The sequence below is a fragment of the Pan paniscus genome, chromosome X (genome assembly GCF_029289425.2).
Source record: "Pan paniscus chromosome X, NHGRI_mPanPan1-v2.0_pri, whole genome shotgun sequence".
Classification (NCBI taxonomy): domain Eukaryota; kingdom Metazoa; phylum Chordata; class Mammalia; order Primates; family Hominidae; genus Pan; species Pan paniscus.
Window position 1 is genome coordinate 122799886 of NC_073272.2, and position 22280 is coordinate 122822165.

The 22280-nt window shown below is 38.4% G+C and overlaps 1 protein-coding gene across 5 annotated transcripts in view; it reads left to right on the top strand.

The window, feature by feature from the left end:
• GRIA3 (glutamate ionotropic receptor AMPA type subunit 3) overlaps positions 1 to 22280 on the top strand; it is a 307596-nt gene that overhangs the window by 143789 nt on the left and 141527 nt on the right. The window lies entirely within an intron of this gene.

The window sequence follows — 22280 nt, forward strand, 5'->3', positions numbered from 1 at the left end:
AAGAAGTGGCATATGAGAAAAATGTTTATGCTTTTAAAAATAGAATTCAATGGGCCAAAATATATTCATTATTAAGCTTGGATATTTAAATTTAAGACTAAAAAATATTAGAAGAAATGTTTCACCCTAAACCAGATCTGTTCAGGGTAGAGTCAAGCTGAAATGTGAAGAAAGTTTATCACTTTCCTTAGAAGTTTCAATTTGCCAGTTAATAACAATGTGCCCACACTGCCATAAACAAAAATGTAAGGGAAACATTTCCATTCTAATTTAATCCCAGTGTACCTAGGGGCCAAAACAGCTTCAGAGATTGAAATTATAGTGAGCAGCTATTGCCTGGGAGAGCTGTTTTATAGCAAATTAAATATTAATAATTTGTCAGATATGCCCCCATAAGAAGAGAAATGCAAACAAAAATAGGTGACAAAAGGAAAGAGAAGGGAAGAGAAGGAAGGAAGGGAGGAAAGGACAAAGGGAGAAAAGGAAGGAGGGAAACTGCTGACTCTATATCGTAGAAATACAAAGTGTCCCCTTGTTAAGATGGGCATTACCCTCTAGTGAATCATACTTCACAGAAAATCTAGAGCACTAGCCTGGTTAAATCAAGTTTCTCAACTAACATTCTCTTGAGCTACACAAATGATCTACCTGCCCCTTCCCCCCAACAAAAAAAAAAATACCTTCCTTTGATTTTCTTAGATCTTGAAAGTGAAGAATCAGGTCAGTGATGTTGGTGTATGTACTACATGCCCTCTAAAATTTTATACCAAAATAGCCTTTTAGTGGGTGACCTACTTAATAGCCCAAAGCAGAAGAACATCCTCCTTGTCATACTTTGTTTTTCTTCTTTTGTATTAGTGACTTTGGCTTCTTAGATATCTTATATTCTGTTAAAGTCTTTTGGATTTTATAGAACTTTATACTGCAGTCTGGGATTTTTCAGCATTATGTAATAGAAAAGTAGTGGGTAGAGCTCTGAATTCTATATAATTGTGGGACCTTGGGCACTTAAATATCTATGCCTCAGTTTCCTCATCTACATAATGGAGAAAATAAAATTTTCTCTACATCACATGGTTGGTATAATTGCTTTAAAAAGCATAAAATGCTACAGAAAAAACAATCATTATTACTAGACACTTTCAGAAAAACTAAACTAGTATCATTCAAAAACTCTATTCTCTTTTCATGTCATACTTCTCCATCTTCCTTTCTTCTATACGCACATTCACAGTATCCTTTAAAACACTTTCTATACAATTTTTCAGGAAACATTGTTCAAAGAAAAGTTTTAGCAACATCTAGGTAAGGATAGAGAGTTACTTTCATTTATTCTTTTTCCCTCTTTCAAAAAATTGTCATAAAACCATCAACTCATGATTGTTTTCTCTGCCATTTAAGGTGTTCTTACTAGGCCATAAATTCTATGAGGGAAGGACTAGATTTATCTTGTTCACTATTATATCTCCAGTGTCCAACAGAGTAACTGGCACATAGTGTTGGATGAATGAATGGATAGATGGATACTGAACAAGAACATTTCAGAAGTTCCACTGCAATTTTGCTGTATTTCCATCCAGAGGCAAAAAAGTACCTACAGTTACATGATGTGATTATTATTAAAGTACACATTTTCTCAAAGGTGTGGCTTTCTGCTTAAGCTTATTCCAATGATCCAGTGAATTTGCCATAATTTATTTTACGAAAATAAATTTTCACTAAACAAATGATCTAAATTAAGCAACAACTTCAACATGATATTTATTTATAGAAAACATTTTTTAAAGACATCAAATGCTAAAATACAGAGATATCTATCACCTTTCTCATTGGTTCCTAACCAGTCTTTTGATAAATTTATCATACTTCACTATACAGATCCTGATTGGAATGATAGCATTTATAATCCAATCAGTATTAAGTTCTCCCTAGAGATGCTCCCATCCTCCAAGAGTGTATTCAGCTCTGTTTGAGATCATTTTTATGGAAGGAAACTTCTACAGTCTCCCACAAAATGATATTTCATACCACTATCTGAGGTAGAAGAGCCTGTTACACCACTATAACACTGTTTCCTATAGATCAGATTTTGGCATAAATTAAGTTTATATTGTACTCTATATCCAATGAGTGTTAATAAAAATGCCTCAATGTGGTGCAATTTTAAAATATAAGCAGGTCTTCAACATAGTGTTATATAGCATAACCTCCTCATGTCATGATATAAGTTCTGGTTTTCCCTGTGAATATTCAAATACATAAGGTAAATCAAAATTCTTTCAATATTTTTTCCCCAAAGCTCTTTTTCTTTTTAACTGTTTCAACCCTTGAGATTACATTAGGGGAAAAATTCAGTTAGGTATCAATCTGTCTTTCACATCTCCATTTAATAGTTAATCTACCAGAGAAGCCTTCTAAACTTATAGATGTAAGAATTAACATAGAAAAGGACAGCACTAGAGAGAGATGAAACCATGAAGGGTTGGTAGGGCACATAGAGAATATTTAGAGACGGTATATCCTGAATTCAAGAATTAAGAGCACTTTCCATAAGAAGGTTTAGGTGAACAAGGGTGAATGAACCATTGGCCTGACCCAATATAGCATTCCTATTATTGTGTTGTGCTTATGAAGCTCTCCTCACTGGTGGACAGCTGCCTTACTCAATTCAATGACCAATCTAAACATTAATTTTTGAAAAGGTTGCCTCTCTTGGAGTTATCTATTCTGAAGAGATCCTCCACCACAGTAATATATACCTTATGGCTTTGTTGCACCTTTAATGTCTATTCAGAGACGCAGCATAACAGCGTTTCAGAGCATGGACTCTGGAGCCAGTCTGCATGGATTCTGTCACTTACTATCTTTGTGACCCAAGGCAAGTTATTCAATTCTCTGTGCCTCCATTTTTTCAGAGTAAAGTGAGAGTGATAACTGTACTATGATGAGTTAATATATGCAAACCATTTAGAAAGGTGCCTGACACGTAGTGTTTATATAGTGCTTTGATGCCAAAGCAAAGTGTTTTCACATAGATAATCTGATTTGACACCCACTATAGGAGGCAGGCAGAGCAGATAGGTTTTATCCCAAATTTACAGATGATAAATTGAAACTTGGAGACATTTATATGACTTGTTTAAATGTAACCCTCTGCTCAATCCTAGTAAGTGGCAGAGCAAGGATAAAACTCAAGTCTTCTGATTCCTCATACAGTTCTCTTGCCCCTACACTGCACTACCTCTTTTAATTTGTAAGTTACTCATTAAATAAATATTTAGCCAATGCCAAAACTTGGATTTGGCCTGCTTATCAGGTTAAATCTTAAAACAGTTGCAAAACAATTAGAGAAGATCCAAAGAAGAGCAGCAAAAATATGATTAAAGTGTTAGAAAATGGGGCCTGTGAGGAAAGGCTAAATGAGTTGGGATTTTTTAGCCTGGTGAAAGAGAGCCAAGAGGTAGTTTAATCACCTTCTCAAGTATAAAGAGTTATCATAAAAAGGGCACTGACCAACTGTTCTGCATGCCTAAGGACAGTACCAGAGCAAATGAGCTTAACTAGACTAGAGAGAGAGTCAGTATTAGAAATGACTCATTATAAAACAGAGAGGAAATGAAGACAGTAAAATCTCACCAGTTCAGGCTATATGAAGGTGAAGCCATACTGAATTAGTGAAAAGTCAGATCTAGATATGTCTTAACATTGTTTTCAAGAATATACAAATATTCCAAATTAATCCTGTGTGTTGACAAGTAAATATCCTTATAGAAGACTTATTTAATAAATAGACTTATTTAATAAATAGTATTTTCTAATTTGTCTATTCATTATATATCTAAAAGCCTGTCCCCTTAAAAAGATTTACACATTCCTCCTTCAGTCTTAACCATGTTTCTCTTTATTCCATAGAAAATTTACAGACAAGTCTCAGCATATCCTCTGCCTAAATTATAGCATGTGCTAATCTAGTGGGGCCCAAACCAATATGTTTCAATGTTCTACCTAAAATATTATATAATGTATAATTTCCCCTTGAGATATTCCAGGCTAAAATCACTTCATCATGGATGATGTGAAGGTAGCATTTCTTAAGGACAGATTCCCGAAGCAGGTCAATCCTTCAGGTAGATTTCATTTCAGAAACCCCGGCTGTCACTTTGAATTTGGTAGTTTTAAGAAATGAAAGTAAGTCAGTTTCCTAAATAAAACAGTATAAGCAAGATGAACAACATTAGGGGCCCTTCTAAATTATGAGACTGTAACTCAAAGGGAAGAGTGCTCACACTTCAAAATATGTCTAGAAATTGTGGTCACTAGAGCACTGTTGCCTACAGCTGGACCTAGGACAAGTGAAGCAAAAATGTTATAGCTACATGCTTGCTCCCTGCCTCACCCTCACTCAGCAGATAGTGGTACTGCCCAGTTCCTCTCCACTTTGTTGGTCCCTTTTTATTCTAGCCCTTACTCTCAATGTTCCATGTAGAACATTAAGCTCACTTACCAATCCAAAAGACAGTTTGGGTTAGCATTCTTTCTTTTTGGAATATTTTGTTTGCCATATAGTTGAGTAAACACAAGCTTGGGACTCAAATAGACAAGATTTCTAATTTTAGCTCCCTGATTTCCTTGTTGTGTGACAACAGGGGAGGTGACAATTTCTTTGGGGCTCATTTTTCTCAGCTTAAAAGACTGTTCCACTACCTTCCTTTCATGGTTGTTGTGAGGATCAAATAAGATTATATGTGGAAAGCACTTGGTACAGTGCTTGGCACTCAGTAGGTACTCAGTAACTGATAACCATAGCTATTTGCTCATGAGTGGTGAGTTTCTGTGTTCATGAAAATCAGTTATTTGAGAACTATTGCTGAAGAACAATGTCCTTGTGGCTTCCCCAAGGTATCAGTTCAATCTAAGGTCATATCATGAGAGCAAAGTCTGAGAGTTGGGCTATGCTCAGGTCTCACTAATATAAGTTTAGCATGTTAGAAAACCTCTCTGGTTTTTTTTTTTTCCTGTGATATAACACTGGGTAACACATGTTGATTGATAAGCTCAAGAACAATTTGAGGATTAACTAGATTTTTCAGCATCACCTAAAATAATTAAAGGCACTAAAACCTTGAACCAATATGCTAACTGGGCATTTTTAATAACAAATATATATGTATTGAATGCTTACTATGTTTCAGATATTATTTTAAGCAATGTATGTGTATATATGTGTACGCTTATATATCTCATATGAGTTAATCCTCATATTATCCCTGTAGGTAGATGGAAATATTATTTCCATTTTACAAATGAGGAAATTGAGACTTAGAAGTCATGCAACTAATAATTGGTAGAGATGGAACTTGAACCCAGGGAAGTTGACACCAGGTACTGTTAATCACTGCTCTGACTGGCCTCGCATCTGACAGAATTTTCCAATCAGAATAGACTCAACCGGAAGTTATCAGACTTCTTGATACCCTCATATCTTTTGCCTTATTCCATAGTATTCCCTTTCATCCTATCCGAAGTCTGAAAAAGAAGATGGTCAGGAGCCATGGTTAATATAAATTATAAATTTGGAGGGACAGGGATACAGAAGTAAATTACTCAAATTTTTCTTCCTCTTCTCCACAACTACTGCCACAACTTACCCTGAAGCACTAAGTCTGATCAGACTCTTCAATGCTAGAGTTTATCTAAAACATTTTCTATACTTAGGATTCTAAAGTTCTTCTAGAGACTTGCTTTCAGAGACATGGTTGTAAGCAGAGAGTTAAACAGTCTTCCGCCACGAAATAGTAGTGGCTCTATACTTCACTTAGGTCTCTGTGTCCTCCATGACATTCAAATTTTATGGTGGGTTGGGTACTAGATGACAGACAGTACAGCTATACTGGAGCCACCCTAAAGCAAATCAGGATGTCATTTCTTTACCAGCCTATGTCTAGTGTGGGCTGGCTGAGAAGTCTTTCAGCATCTTCAAAAGACAAACACAAGTAAAGGATATGACAGATGTTATTACCTGGATTTCAGAGGTCAATCTGAGGTCATGCCCCCATGAGAGAAACAAGGAGTATACAGAAAGGGATCTCTTGGAGTAGATGAGTAATTGCTTAGCTACTTAAGAAATCACTGAACATTGAGGAGGTAATTCATATAGAAGAAGGAAGGCAAATGGGATCAGACCTCTAGAATGGGCGTTGAAATTTACATGGAAACTGTCCCAGACAAGAGCCAGCCAACTGTTGTGAGGTTAAGCATCACACAAGGGCTTATATTCAGAATACTATACTAGGCACTATTGGGAGAAACAAAAGTTCTTTCTTTCTTTCTTTTTTAAGTATTTGTAATAGCCCTTAGCAATGCGATTCAAGTCAGAGAGCAGCATGACAAATGCAAAACAATATAACAAAAACTAGGTATGTAAATGCTGATAGAATGAAAGATATTAGAAAAGCCTAGAACTTATTTTTGCATACGATTGAATCAATCATGAAATGTAAGGTGAAAGTGTTCTTAGTACCTATAATATCTCTCCATCTTCTTCTCCCAAGTGCATATTAAGGACTATATGTAAAAGAGGAGATCCCATTCCTCTTTGCTTTCCTTGCTTCCCAATTTCCTAATGGCGAGCTTCCAGAGTAGATCAATACATGGCCAAACAACCCACTGGCCTTCCTTCATCTCTTACTGTATTTTAGCAGGTTGTTCCCTTTTTTCCCCTGCCTCCAGCCATTCCAGGTGTCTCTCTGTAAGTTGGTTGCCTTATTCTTCCTTTTCAAGGACACTTTTTGTTACCTAACCAATCATGGTGTCCAAATCGTGGTCACTATTTCTTAATCTAATGACATGGCAATTTGATGCTATTACTTAACACTTATTGGGCTACCTGAATTAATATCTTGAAGCAATAATGCACCCAAAACTACAGAATGGTGTCCCAAAAGCAAAACCTATGGTTGGACTTCTTAAAGATGTTCATTGGAAACATGGTTTATCTTAAGTCTAACCTAATATCTTTAGGCCCTAAGCAAGCGAGACTCTACTTGTGGTAAAAGCCTTCAACAACATATGTTAGGTGACTTTGACACTCACTGACAGCCTTAAATAAACTTGTTCTATAAATGCAAAGATATTTATCCTAGGAGTTAGTAGCAGACATCAATATTCTATATTTAGGAATTTTATCTTCGGCTTATTAAAAAAGATGGCACAATTCTCTGGTCATACCTCACACTAGACTGGCTAGACTGGCTTTGTGACTGTTTAGAAGCAAATCCCCTCTGGGAAAATAAAGAGAAAAAAAAAACTTTTTCAATATCATTACTTTGAAACAGCAAGACTTTTGTTTATTTCAGATGATAGAAGCTTTAGGGTCAAAAAGGAAATGTTCTACTTAATCAACAGTTCCCTCCTCCCATTAAACAAAAATCTGATAAATGTTTGATTATTTCTTGTCAGGTTTGGGGGTTTTATTTTTAAAATAAACACAAATTCAAATTAATTTTCATTAGGGAACTTTTTGAGAGTCGTTGGGATGACTGAAGACACCTTGGGGTTTTGTAAAGCAGAGTACAGAAGCCTTGAGGCAGGAGAGCTGGATTCTAGCCCCAAGCTGTATGAGTTCAAAAAATCAATCTCACTACATCTCCATTTCCTGAACTGTAAAATGAATCTATGGAATATGATGGTCTTTTCCAGTTCCATCAGGCTATGGTTCCCACAGCTGTGAAAAACAAGGTAGGAAATCTAGTTCAAGAAATATTGATTGATTCCCAACCCATTTTGCCACACTCAATGCTAGGGTGAGGAGAAAAGGACATGTCTTCCCTGCTGAAGAAGCTTGCAATCTAGTAGGGCGATATGTCAATGCAATAATTCTAGAAGTCAGAATATAATAAATATCTAAAAATGTGTGAATCAACTTTCCTGCTTTCTCAGGTTTCCAGGCTGGTGACCATCATTGATTTCTTAGCTGACTGACACTCTTACACACCTCAACATCAGTGAGCTTTGCTGAGACTTGGAGACAGAGATGATAGGAAGATTGAGATAATGTATCTTAAGGCCAGGGCACAGCCTGGAAGTTTATCATTTACCTCTATCCTTAGAACACAGAACAACAAACGTCTGCATTAAAAAGAGTTTCTGGTTGATCAAAGCTGTGCCACATATGTATATATAAATAAATATGGCCTCAGTCCTTCTAGGAAATACCTAGGAAAATCCCTATTAATTAAGGGCTTCTGGTAATTGGATTCTGATTAACTGAGATTTGTTTGTTTATCATAAGCCTATCATAAGTTCCTCATTATATCTATATTCACTGTTATCCTACTACTCAGATCCAACATGTAGTAGATTGCAATACAGATGTATTAAATCAAGGCCTTTTCTCCCACCCTTTAATGCCGCATTTTAGCATTAAGGCTGGTATCTTATTCCAAAATTATAAAAATATGGACCAATTCAAATAGAACAATAAAACTGATGCAAATATCCTCTTTATTTTGAGTTAATCCCATCACTTAAGTCAAGTGAGATCTCCAATTCATACTTTAAAAAAAAGGAAAGGAAACACTAGCCATATATAGCCATTTCATCCCTCCATAGGCAGTGAATATGTTTTTAGTGGGCAGAGGAAGAAAGAACCCTAATACCTCTTACTTCATATGACTTACACTGTGAACACTCAGTTAAGCCTTTGCAGACACTGAGAGATTAAGTCCTATGAGTTAGAAATACTAGCTTGTAAACATTAATGAAATTTTAAAAATCATCATCCAGCTTTATTAGGAAATTTTCCCAGATTAAGAGCAACAAAAATGTAGCAATTAGAGTGTCCACCACACAGCTGCATGATTACAGGAGTCTTGTTCTAGATTCTAACAGACGCTGTAACAAACAGTTTTGTGAGGGCTGCAAGAACCATAGTTTACAAAAGCAACACAAAAGCTAGTTATTGTTCAAGCTCACATTGCCACAGGACCCTTATGTTTAAAATAATTTACACTCTTGAGCTCCTCTACTGAGAGGCATCAAGCATGTAAATAGAGCAATAACAAAAAATAAAATAAAATGTGCAGACTCAAGTTCTTCACTGCACTAACACGGAAGGGCAAAGGACATTAATTGATCCGTACAAAGTTCTGGACTTTGATGAGACCAAATGTGGGAATCAGCCATGGACTAGTTTGATGTCATTGTTACCAAGCCACCACCTGGCTCGTCCAGTCAAATTAAGCTCATCCTTTCAGGGACAGCTTTACTTCAGTCCAGATTTGGCAAGGTCAAACTATCTCTGCTCAAAGGTTATGACAAACTGACAAGTGAGGGGCATCACTCAATGGGCCCAGGTGGGGGCTTGAGGAGATTGGTGACAACTAGTGTTACATCACTAGGGGTGGAGCCAAAGTGGAAGAGATTCATAGCCAGATACCACTATTACATATATATATTTAGAAATATATATTATATGTAGCCTCCCAAATACAAACCACCACCACCCTACTCTGAAAAAGAATAGCAACTGATCAAATATTTCCTAAAGGAATCCAGTATTAAGCCAACGACTAGCAATCTGGCTGAGTTCTATCTATTTCAAGATCATTGTGTGACCTTGCACAGCCACCTCACCTTTCATCATCTCAGGAACTTGAGCCATAAACTATAAAAATCCTTTCTTGCCTTACTGGGATGACATTAGGATGAATCAGGCAATTTCTCTAAGGTATTCTAAGATCCTCAGAGAGGGCAAGTCTACAAATACAAGGTATTATAATTAGAATCACTGCACCTCATTTCTTAAGGGGGAGAAAATGAATAAGGAAAGGAATGTGTGGTCACTGAGCTTGAGACTCAAAAGGCATTTAAAAGCTCTTTCTATCATCTGAGGTAAGTCTCAAGAGAGGGAAACTGATCTGGTGGAGTCAGAGAAGAGTTCAGTGAAGAACCTTCGTGCCACCTGTGAAAGTGGCTAGGACATGCTCCCAGGACATTAGAAGCCTTCCTGTTGGTCTTTGACAGTATAACTTACTTCACTATGATCACCATAAAGGTTTAGATTTGTGAATACCACCAAGAGAGTGGCAAGTGCTTTGATTATGATGTTGTAGGCCAAAAAGGTCTTGCCTTCCATAGTGGGATTAATTGTTCATAAAAAAAGAATAGTATATTCAAGCTCAAGTGGTTTAGCTGAAATTGTTTTCATGCCTTTAATTATCTCAATAGCAGAAATCATAGCTCTAGGTATAACTGGATAATTAGTGGGGACAGAGAAAGGAAGAATGGGATCCCTTTCAGAGTTCAGCATTGGGCCAGAATGCGCCTGCTGAGCTTAAGAATGGGGACACAGAAAAAGGATAACTAGGTGAACGGATTTGCAAATCAGAACCTGGGGATTATGCTATCTAAAAGACATACACATTTGCGAGGTAAATAAGAGAAAAACCAAAATAGAGTGTGACCTCAGTAATACTCTGTCTTGGATTAAGAGATAAGGATCTAGAGACACTGAAACAATGGACTAGGTAGCCAACGAGGGTATTGTAGAAAGCTTCTTAGTGGGCACTTTTAAGTACCTTGCCATCACTATCTTTTCAACAGCTCTGAGGGTCCTTTTCAGTCCTCTTGACCTATTTCAAACTACTACTTGTGCTTAACTTGAAAACTTCCTACTCAACAAATTGTTCCTCCTGCTTCCTTTGACCAACATAAAATCAATTGTTGTTTGACAGAATACTTTGTTGCTGTTTTCTCAAAGGTGCAAAGGGGAAAAAAACACCTTACTTTTGCACACATTAACTTAATTTCAGTCTTACCTACTCAAGCACAACATAATCCTTCAAACTCTGACCGAAGCCCCTTCACCATTTGGTGTCCATGGCAACCGCCACCAAGCCACTCAGAGAGTTGCAAGCAGTGGCAGAAAAGTGCATCTCCCAACAGAGCCATTAGCTCTTCTGCATTAACCCCATCAATAAAAGGTGGCAGCAGGCCCAGCCCTGCATTTTCTTTCATCAGGGAGGAGGAATGTTGTCCGTGTTTCCTTCCCAGATTGTGAGAATTGGGTGTGGCTACATCTCACACCCAACCTGTTGAAAATAAAGCATTGAGGGTAAATTATTGGAACTAAGTCAGAGGACAATTTTCACTTGAGAAAACTTCCCACTGGTATGCTTCCCCAATGACTCTGTCAACTGCAGCCTCCACCACAACACTGCTTGCTAAACTACAGCCAGTAATCTTAAACCCCACAAAGACAATAAATATGAAATCCTAGCCACTTTCTGCTATGGTTCTTAGCACTCAGTGACCTACAGGTCATACTCTTTGTTACCCATGTCAAGAATGCATGCGTGACAATTTCATGCCATCAAACTATATTTTATTTATTTATTTATTTATTGAGACAGAGTCTCGCTCTGTAGCTCAGGCTGGAGTGCAGTGGTGTGATCTTGGCTCACTGGAACCTCCGCCTCCCGGGTTCAAGCAATTCTCCTGCCTCAGCCTCCCGAGTAGCTGGGATTACAGGCATGTGCCACCACGCCGGGCTAATTTTTTGTATTTTTAGTAGAGACGGGGTTTTACCATACTGGTCAGGCTGGTGTCGAACTCCTGACCTCGTGATCCGCCTGCCTCGGCCTCCCAAAGTGCTGGGATTACAAGCGTGAGCCACCATGCCTGGCCCCATCAAACTGTATTTTTTAATGAAAAAGAGCAATGTTAATAATGGTCTAGGTACTGGAGGATTTATAAGCCAATAGTAAATGGTATGGTTTCTCCAAATATAGACAAAGCTGTTCAGTCTACAAACTGTTTTTATGTGTTCCATATTATTTGCTTTGTTCAGAGCTTAGCTTAAAAGTTGTCAGATAGGAATTTCCCTTTACTGTACTCCAGAGGAAGACTAGGATGTTTCATGGGAATGTTTCTGTTTATAATGTCATTACAACAGAATCCAACATATCTAACAGAGATATTTTTGCATAAAGAGAACCATCTCAGACTAGGTTCTTTGTAGAAACTAAAAAGGACCTACTACTCAAGTGTCTTCTTCATAGAATCTACATAAATAGGAATAATATTTAGAGTAGAAGGAACAAGTGAGTGGTTTTATCTTCTCAACCGCATGAAAAAGAAAACAGAAGGCTATTATGCACAATCCTTTCCAGTAGGTCCTCTGAAATCTAAGGAAACAATTTCAAGCTCTCCATAAAAAGCAAGACATCATGACTAATCACACTGCTTATCTATGTAGTCCTGGATAAGGACTAGTAAAGAAAAAGTGAAAAACCAATAAGACATAGTTCCAGGCCTCAAGAAACTCATAGTTTATAGGGAAGCAGCCAAGTAAACAGATGATCATAGTCTAGTGTGATAAGAGCAGTGGCAGAGGGGAACACAGATCTTAATGGAAATGTAGAAGAAACATCCTAATTCAGCCTGACTCAGATCAGGAAGGCCTTTCTCCTCAGGATTGGTTGAACTAAGTTTCCAAGGACCCATTGAAGATCATCTGGTTTGGAAAGGGATGGAAATGTATAATTGCATAAGTATGACAATCCCCACTTATGTGTCAGCATGAACGCTAGTAAGAAGTGCTGATTCAAAAATTGAAACTGACTCAGATGTCATAAGACAGAACAGTAAAACCTGATACTAATAAGAATACGTGTTATACTGGCCAGAACACAACTTGACCTTTCATCATGACCTTTGGATCCTCAAGAAACAGACATTTTCCTTCTGCCAGTACACTAACATGGTATCTGAAATGAGACGATTCTGCTTAGGCATTAAACCACCTCCCTTCATTTTACAGTGAAGAAACTGGGGTGCTGAGAGAGACTGACATACATAATGGCCACACAACTAGTGAGTGAAAGAGCAAGGATTTAAACACAGATTTTACTCCAGTGCTCACACTCTTGGTGCCACACCACCCAAGACTATGCCATTACATGGACCAAATAAGCATCTATATATGGGTTCACCTGAATAGGTCACCTGCCTTCTTACCCCCATTTCACATCCCACCCAACTGTCTGTAATTAGCATTTAGATTAAGATAGTCTATTCACATGAAAGCATACTAAACCAGAAAGATAAAATTTAAAGTTAATATTACTTCCCACCCTTCTTCCCAGTTTTTGGAGTCCTTTCCTTTCTCATTATCCACAAACATTAATTGTATATCTGCATACAGGCAACTGTACTGGATGATGTGCACTCTAAGAAGTATGAAACTGGAGCCCTGCCCTCAAAGACATATCGTTTAATTGGGATGGTAAGACATGTGCCCTACGTTGGGTAAATAATTAGTAGACTGAGGGAAAGATGAGAAGTAGAGATTATATAGGAATTCACAGGGGGAAGTGCACTAGACAACTGAACCAGAATATAAGGCTTCATGAGGGCAGGGTGTTTTGTGTTTTGTTAACTGTTATATCCCTTGCATCTAAAACAGCTTGGAGCTTAGTAAGTACTAAATAAATATTTTTTGAATTAAATAAATATGCTTCTTGACTTGTTTTAGGAAAAAAGTCCTGATGTTTATCATTTGGAGACTAACTCTCAGTCCTATATGCATTCCATTTTGTGGATTTTACTCACGGTACACACACAGCAGGAGCTCTCTAGGGAGACTTGTAGAAATGACTATTCACCCTATGATGACTTAAACCTTTGCAAAACCCTAGCAAAGCTGTGTTCTCTGCTGCTCCCTGCCACGGATGGGTGTTTCCCAGTGATGAAAAATAACAGGGAGCCAGAGCTTTTTGTTTGTTTATTTGTTCATTATGACCTCAAGCTCTTTTCAGCAAAGGGCACAGACCTTAGATAGCAATGCAATTCTGGGAAATACAACTCCATTATTTGCTTGGCTCATCTAACAAGATAGAATGCAGACTCTGATTTAAAAGCAAGCTCCTTCAATGAGTTTTAGTTAGGGTTGATGGATAAACAGTTGTTATTACTGTCAGTAGGCACAGGTTGTAAATGTCTGTTTTCAATGCTTATATTCCATTACAGGGAACTCAGATGGGCATCAGAATACAATTTCCTTTAAAAGGTGGAATTAAGGGGAAACAAAAAAGCAATTTCAAATGTAGTCATTTTGTGTATCCCCAGATGGTCAAATTCTTGGTCTTCCAAGGCTCCACATTGCGTTATGATTTTTTGTAACTTATTTCATTTTTACCATTGTACAAATTCTTATTACTTTTGGCTTCAGGGCTTGGAAAGATACGGACAATTAGAATGTATCAGAACACTGAAAGGAAACCCAAGCATTCATTAAAAAAAATGAGTGAGGCTAAACCCATCCTTCTCTCACCATGGCTTACACTAACCTCGCAGCACCACAGTGCTGTGCCAGCAGGTAATTTCAAGTAAAAGATCTATATTAACACAAATGGAGAAGGATCTGATTTCATAACAAACAATGCTAAATTTGTGTGCTGTCTGATTTCCTCCAAAAGCTTACAAAGCCAAAATCGTGTTCAGTTCTGTGGGTGCATCTAAGAAATTAGAATATCACGTACCACCATACAGGTATTGTGCTAAACATATTGCCCACTATAATCCTTTCACCTTCTGAGAGGTGTAGCTCAGAAGGTACCTGGTTTATCACAGAGTCTAAAGAAAAAATAAGAGGCCACACCTAAAGCAGGCTTATACTTTAAAAACAAAAATGTTTTATTAGGAAACTTTCCTGGACTAAAGCAAGAGTAAACACTGCCTTGTAGAGCTTTCCAGATTTTTCAAAGATTTTTCCTGAAGTAGCTTCTTCATCCTCTGAAGTAGATAGGACTAAGAGTGGGGTTTTTTTCATTACATAGATGAGAAACAGACATAAGAAGGTTAAATAACTTGCCTAAGACCACATGGTTAAAAGCACTAAATTTTAATCCTTATTTCCTAAAGACCTAGACCTATTTTATGTACCACATCTAAAGGGATGCATTTGGAAAGACAGCAATGAAATTCTTGTTATACAACATTAACTATGCCTGCCCCAATCAGCGCCCCCTGCTTTTGAAAAGTATAGCTATAGCTAATAACCTTTACTTTGGGCTTGGGCATTTCTCTTTACCCCATCCCCACTCTATTTCCTGAAAGAACAATTAAGATCCATCTGGGACTAATTATAGCGATTCTTGAATTTGAACTCGCAGCCATTACCCAATTGAGGTCACTTATTTTAAATTAACTTGCCTGGTCAGAACACAGGTTTGGTTATCTTCAGAACCCAGTGCAGAGAGGTACCAGCTCACTCAGACTTTTAATTAACTAGCTAAATAACCTGCACTGTGACAAGCTGCCTATGATTTGATGGACTCATTCATTTGCATTCAGACAAGGATCAAAATACATTGTCAGAGCTTCAGGGACTGAGTCCTAGAAACCTTCACAGTCTCTTGTTAAAGGCTGTGAGCCACTTCCCTTTGGTTCGCTCTAATTATTTTTCCTGTGCTTTTGTTCTGATTATCCAACATTCATCACAAGTGCAGCTTGTGATTAAACAATGACAACTCATGTCATATGCTGATAGGGAATCGAAAATTGGAGCCATGATCATATGAACCAAGCACAAAGCTTTGCAAAATAATTAGGGGAAACCAAAGGGAATTCCCTGGATGCCCAGCAACAAAGGAGAATTTCCAAAGTTTCGGGCCACAACTGTTCCCCACTTAGGTAATAATACATAATAATGGTAGGTACTCACTCTTTTTTTAATTGAATTCATGGTGGGAGCTGACCATCCCACAATAGTAGTGACAGTTGTTATCATCAATAATTATTATTACAGCTTCCAACATTTAGTTCCTGGGTTCTTGAGTCAGATAAATCAGATTTTGACTTCAAGCTCTATCATTTTCAGCCTGTGAGGCATGAGACAAATTATCCAACTTCTCTGTGCCTCAATTTCCTTACCTGGAATATAAAATCAATAACAATGCCTACCTTAAAGGATTGTGGTGAAGCTTCAATGAGATGAAGTGCGTGAAAAAATCGTTTAACACCATGCCTTGTACATAACAAAAGCTCAATACATTTTAGCTAATGTTTGTCTTGTTACATCCCACCACCAGGTTTTTATCCAGGGCATCTTTCCACCTGGGATCCTCTCTTCTCCCTGCCAGCAACAGTTCCCCTCATCATTCAAAACCTAGTCTAAAGATCCTTCTTTTCTCTCCAGTGGAAAGCCTTCCCTGGTTCTATCCCCTGCATGTAAACTTGTTCAGTGCCCATCCCTTCAGTACACTTTCTGCAATACACTTTTCAGATTTTCTATTATTTTAAATAGGCCATCTTCTACTGTTTCATAGGCAATCTGGACTTTTCTTCAGGATGTACTATTGTTTAAGACCTCCAGAATATTTATATAGATAACATATACAGAGAGAGAGAAAGCAAGAGAGAGAGAGAGACAGACAGAGAGAGAGAGAGAGAGAGAGAGAGAGAGAGAGATTGAGCATCTCATTCAGAGACAGAGAGAGAGAGAGATTGAGATTGAACATCTCATTCCATTGTCCAGGCTGGAGTGGTGCAATCATGGCTCACTGTAGCCTTGACCTCCTAGTCTCAAGCGATCCTCCTTCCTATGCCCAGCAATTTTTTTTTTTTTTTTTTTAGAGATAGGGTCTCACTATGTTGCCCAGGCTGTGAAACATTTACTGAGAACTACTCCAGCGCCACACACTGGGGCTGTATGCTGTGGAGTACAAGAGATGAGTAGAGATAGGGATGGGAGAATGGGAAGCAGCATTGGTTGAATCCCCTTATATTGCAGTTGTTCTGTTAGGAATTTTAAAAGCATTTTCTCATTTAGGTCTCACAATAACCCTAAAAGTAAGTGTCCTAGTTACTCTTAATGTACAGATGTGGAAACTGAGGTTCAGAGAGGTAAAACGACTTGTGAAATGTCACCTCATCTTGGAAGAGGAAGAACTGGTCGATCTGACTCCAGAGTGCACTCTTATCATTAACTATGCTTTACTGCCCAACTCACAGTTTTGTTTTATCAATTGCAGTGTTGTATGTCAAAGCAATACATAAACTTTAAAGTGTTATATATGTGGCATAAGGTGATTGCAGTGTAGCAGATGCTGTTGGTGCCCTACCCATATCCCCTCAGCACTAACCTTTCCTATACCTGCCAAAAGCATCCTATTGTAGGCACATGCTGTTCTCCTCTTGAAGACTTTCTCTCAGCCTGGGAGTGAGACAAGTCAGAAGAGTGAGGGAGGAATTAATATTTCCCAAAGCAGTTATAAGCTAATGGTGAATGGGAGTTGAAAGTCAAAGACCCCAACTTCCTGGCCCTTTTGGTAGGTGTATTGTCCATCACCTCCAGAGGTCCCAGAGGTAATTTGCTGATTAATACACTGTTTTGTCACTTTCTTCTCCCTGTCTCATTTCCTCGCTCCCCTACTAGTTCTTCATAGAATCACTTCCAATTAAACTACTGGCCTTCAAATCTTTGTCTCAGGGTCTGCCTTCAGGAGAGCCCTGGTTAAAACAACAATGTTTCAGAAATTCTTTTTTGGCTCCTTTCCCAGGAGTCTGGGTGAATTTCCTCATGCTGCTCCCTGCCTACCCAGGACTCACCATGGGTGATCCCTAAGGGACCACCTCATAGACTCAGTGTGTCCCTTCCTATCCACTTTGATGAGGATCCCATCATTGAGGGTCCTGCTTTTAGATTTTCAAAGTGCATTTATTATCAGATGGAAAGGTGGTTCTTAAATTTCAGTGTGCATCAGAATCACCAAAGGTGAGATGTTAAAATGCAGGCTCCCTGGCCCTAACCTAGACTTGAGAATTAGAGTCCCTGGAGAGGAGCTCAGGTGCTTGCATTTTCTAGATTCCCCAGGTGATCCACATAGTGTACACTTTGAGAAATACTGTCCTAAGACATCCATGTAGACTTGGCCTCAAGGGAATGTAGATTATGTTCCTTAGTGCTATCTCTACCTCCAAGGCCTCTGTGGAGTCAAGTAAGAAAGCCTGGAATAGTTATGCTTCCCTGCTCCTATAATGAAGCACGAATAAGGCCAAGAGCTAGATGCTACTGTCAGAGTAGGGCAGCCCAAGACGCCTAGGCAAAGTTCTACAATGCGGAGGAGATATGCATCTTACTGACTGCCAAATTATTGCTCTCACCTCTCTCACTGCCCACCCCCAACCCCTATTCTCCCCTGTATTGGAAACACTGTGATGACTGCACATGCCCAGTTAGGTTATGACCTGTGCTCCTTTGTCTCTGAGTGGGAGCCCCCCTTCACAACACACACACACACACACACACACACACACACACACACACACACACACACACACACATACCTCCTTCCCAAACAAGGCTACTGTAGAGTTTGAGTTCATGGTTTTGATCAATGCTAGGGGCGGGAGAGGATGGCGCGGGGGAAGGTGGCAGTGCGGGTTACTTTGTTGTCAGTTTACCCCCAGCTTCTCTTGTCCTTTTTGCACTCTCAACATAAACGCCCAAACTCCAAGTACAAACCTCAACTCCTTCCCTCCATCTCCAGCCCAGTGCCATCCTAACCAGTGGCCCCAATACTCCTCTGCACCTGAGTAATGATGCCTTTCCACGGCCCCCATCCCACAGCAGCAGGAAACCTCTTCTCTACCTTTTGAGTTTGGGGGACAAAAATCAGGGAAGGCTTCTTGGAGGAGGCTGCATATGACCTGCGCCTTGAGGGATTGATGTGATTTCTACAGAGAGGGATGAAGGGAAGAGGCATTGAAATAAGGAGTAAGGAAGGGAGAGCATAACTAATATAGGATAAGCATTGGGCACTCTGTTAAGAACTATAGATACATTATTTTATTTATTCCTCACTGCAATTCTATGAAATAGGTACTAATGGAAGACCCATTTTACAAATAATGATACTGAAACCCAGAATATTTAAGTTAATTGCCCAAAGTCATACAGCAAAGTAGGAATTCTAAGCCAGGCAGTCTAGCCTGTACTCTTGACTACCCTACTCTACTGCCTCTCGACTATTGTAATCCTTATTTTACAGATAGAAAACTGAGGTTGAGAGGTTAGGTAACTTGCCTAAAGTTACACAGCTTATAACTGGCAAAGCTGGGATACATTGTCTTTAGCAGATACCATTCTATTTACTATCTAATCATTCATACCCTCTGTAACTTAGCTTTTTTCACCAATCATTTCAGTCACCACTCCAATTCTTATGGAGTCAGCCCTGGATACCATCACACCAAATGCTTATAGTTGCTCCCAATAAAAATCTTTCCCCTAGTGTGTAAGCACTGTAAAAGAGCAAGGCTCTTCTGAAATCAAGAGAAATAGCCCTCTAAAACACATCTCTCTTCATTTTCAAAATAGCATTCTATTTAAGTTACCTGTTTGTCAGGTTCCCGCTTATAAAAGCTACAGGAAAAATTTCTCTAGATCTTTAGTTGGAGACAAAGTACTTTCTATCTATAGCAAATTATGAGTTAATCATTCTCTCCTCAGTTGTACCTTGTACATATTTCTGTTCTTGCACTTCTCCCACTGGGTTATAATTGTCTGTTAACTTGGCTTTCTTTCCCACTCGAATGTGAGATCCTCCAGGCTAAGGACCAGGTTACTGTGACCTCTGTATCTCCATGGCCCAGCCCCAGAATTGGCACAGAGCAGGCATTCAAAAATGTTCATTAAAAGAAGAGAATAATGAAATGTGGTTAATAAATGCAGCCCTTCCATCCACTTGAGATTTTAATCAATATTCTTTCTGAATCCAGTGGTATGCTGGAAAACTGGCTCCCAGAGAGCAAAATAAAAAGCCCTGATTTGTAGTATTGTTCGATTTTTGTGGTGTTAGTACCCTCATCATGGCTGATTTCAAGCAACCAATGGTTTAATAACTGGCTCACAAAATTTCTGAATATTTAACAATGGGCTTTCAAGAGCCCCCTGTATTTTGCTGAAAGTCTATATTTCTGCCTAGGGTGCTTGAACTGTTAGCGTGTCAGTGTGATCAGAAAGGTGGATGAGCTGGCAGAGTGGGGAAAATAATGCCAGATGCAAATAGCAGGAGCGAAAGACCAAACCAAACATTTGTGAATTAAGAGAATTCTGTGTTTGCCTCCCATGAACTAAGCCTCTATCATTTGTCATCCATTTGCAAATTGAGATCCACTTAAATGACATGGCTCCCAGTAGAAAGAGAAATCTGCCAAGTAAGCAACTATCCTGAAAAATCAAAGGCCCAAAGAACACATTAGGTTTCTCAGAGATATTTACTTTTATTCGAAAATATAAAATGTTCACTCACTTCTTTCAGCAATCAGAAAATCTCCATAGATGAGGATATCAAGTGCTGGAAGCACTGCACAGATGGAAAATGCATAGACGAGGCATACCTAGGGAGTTCAAAAGGAGAACATCCCATCCTCTACATCCCCATATGTTTCTCTTCCCTCCCCACTCGGAGGCTCCATTGTTCTAGGCTGGACTTGGTCTCTAATACAATACCCTACCAGCCATGCTTAAATTTTGCACACAATAATGGAACTAATAAGTAAATGGCAGGATTTAAATCCAGAACCATCCAACTTCAAGGTTTATGTCTCTTTCTAGTACATCACCTTTAATCAATACCAATTTGTTTGCAGCTTTAAGGGCAACTCAGATAACATTTATAAAGAATTTTAGACTCTTACAAGTTTAAACACTGTAAGGTATCATTTTAGGTGTGACGAGTTATTGATCCTAATAAAAACCTAAAGATGGAGAGGTGTGACTCTTGAGCCAATGAAGGAAGTCTTGTTTTATCCCACCCACCCTCATGTAGCTGTGGCTGGAAATAACACACATTTGAGTAACTACTCAGCCATATACCAGATGATGCCATTCCTTAAAAAATAAAAAATCAAAGTAATGAGTCCACTGGCACTCTCAAGCTTGCTACTCAGTACCCATACAGTGCTTTCAGTATATCTGTCAGATATTCATGATTATATTGCTTCGGGCCCAAATGATTTTGCAAAGTCTATAGAGAACACAAAGATGCAATCTGATATTTAGAATAAGGGTGTCAATATTAAAACCAAACATTGTTGTGAATGTGAATATAGAAATATATAAATAGTTCACAGTAAATTTCACAAAAGAAGATATCAGGAATGCTGTAATTTAAAATTTACTCTCTAAAATAAATTTCTTGCTAATTTGGGGAGATAGCTAATATCAGAGAAGCTACAGAAGTCATAAACATGGACGTGTTAAAGAAAAACTAATTTCCCTTTGCTGTGATATTCTAGATTGAATATTAGTTAAAAATCACTCCAATTCTGCCTTCCAAAAAAATCTAGAATATTTCCAAATATAAACAGGGTGCCATGAAAAGTCCTCTAGATAAGGTACTCCAAGAACAGCATTTGGAAATGCAACATAGCTTGATAAAGCATCATTTTACAGGATGCTGGCTGGTGGAAAGATCCAGGAGTTTAAAGTATTTACTGTTGGACCCATGACCAAGGACTCTAGCTGATCAAAGCTGCAGGCATCCTATGTGGGAAAATACATGTAAATTGCCTCAGGAAATGGTTTTGTAAGTTTCCAGATTTTTTACACAGTCCCAGGCATCATTTGCTACCTTCCGAACTCTGTCCATCATTTTGCTCCTTTACAATACTCAAGAAGATTTGAAAGTAGATGAAGATATTCTTAAAATTTCAACCATAAATAGGAAACTAACCTTTCATCAGGACAGGGAAACCTGATCTACATTCTCTCCCCTAAAGATATGATGGCTTTAAGGCAATATTTCCCACCATCCCTGGTGGTACACAAGAGGATTTTCAGTGACACCTAGATGAATACATTCTATTTTCATACAGTTGTATTTATTTTCTTGTATTAGTGTCATTGATATTATCCCTCTGGACATGACTAGATTTAAGTAGTGACTAGCTATAAAGGAAAAAATTAAGTAAATAATAGTCATGTGATATGCAGATAAGACAAAAATCATTAAGGACGTTTGTGAAGGAGTGAAATTTGAGAAATGCTGTTTTAGGATTAAGACAATGAAGTGTTCCCACAAAGGTCAACATGTATTTAAATGGCTGTTTATCCCCAATACCAATAATAATCTGTTGCTCCTTTAATTTATTCATGGCCATTTATTGCCTCTTATTTGCATTGGTTCTTTGCCTCTCCTGCTGTTTAGCATTAAATCTTCCATGTATTCCATTGAGTCATGATGAATGCAATGTTAAAGTCTGGAAAGTGAAAC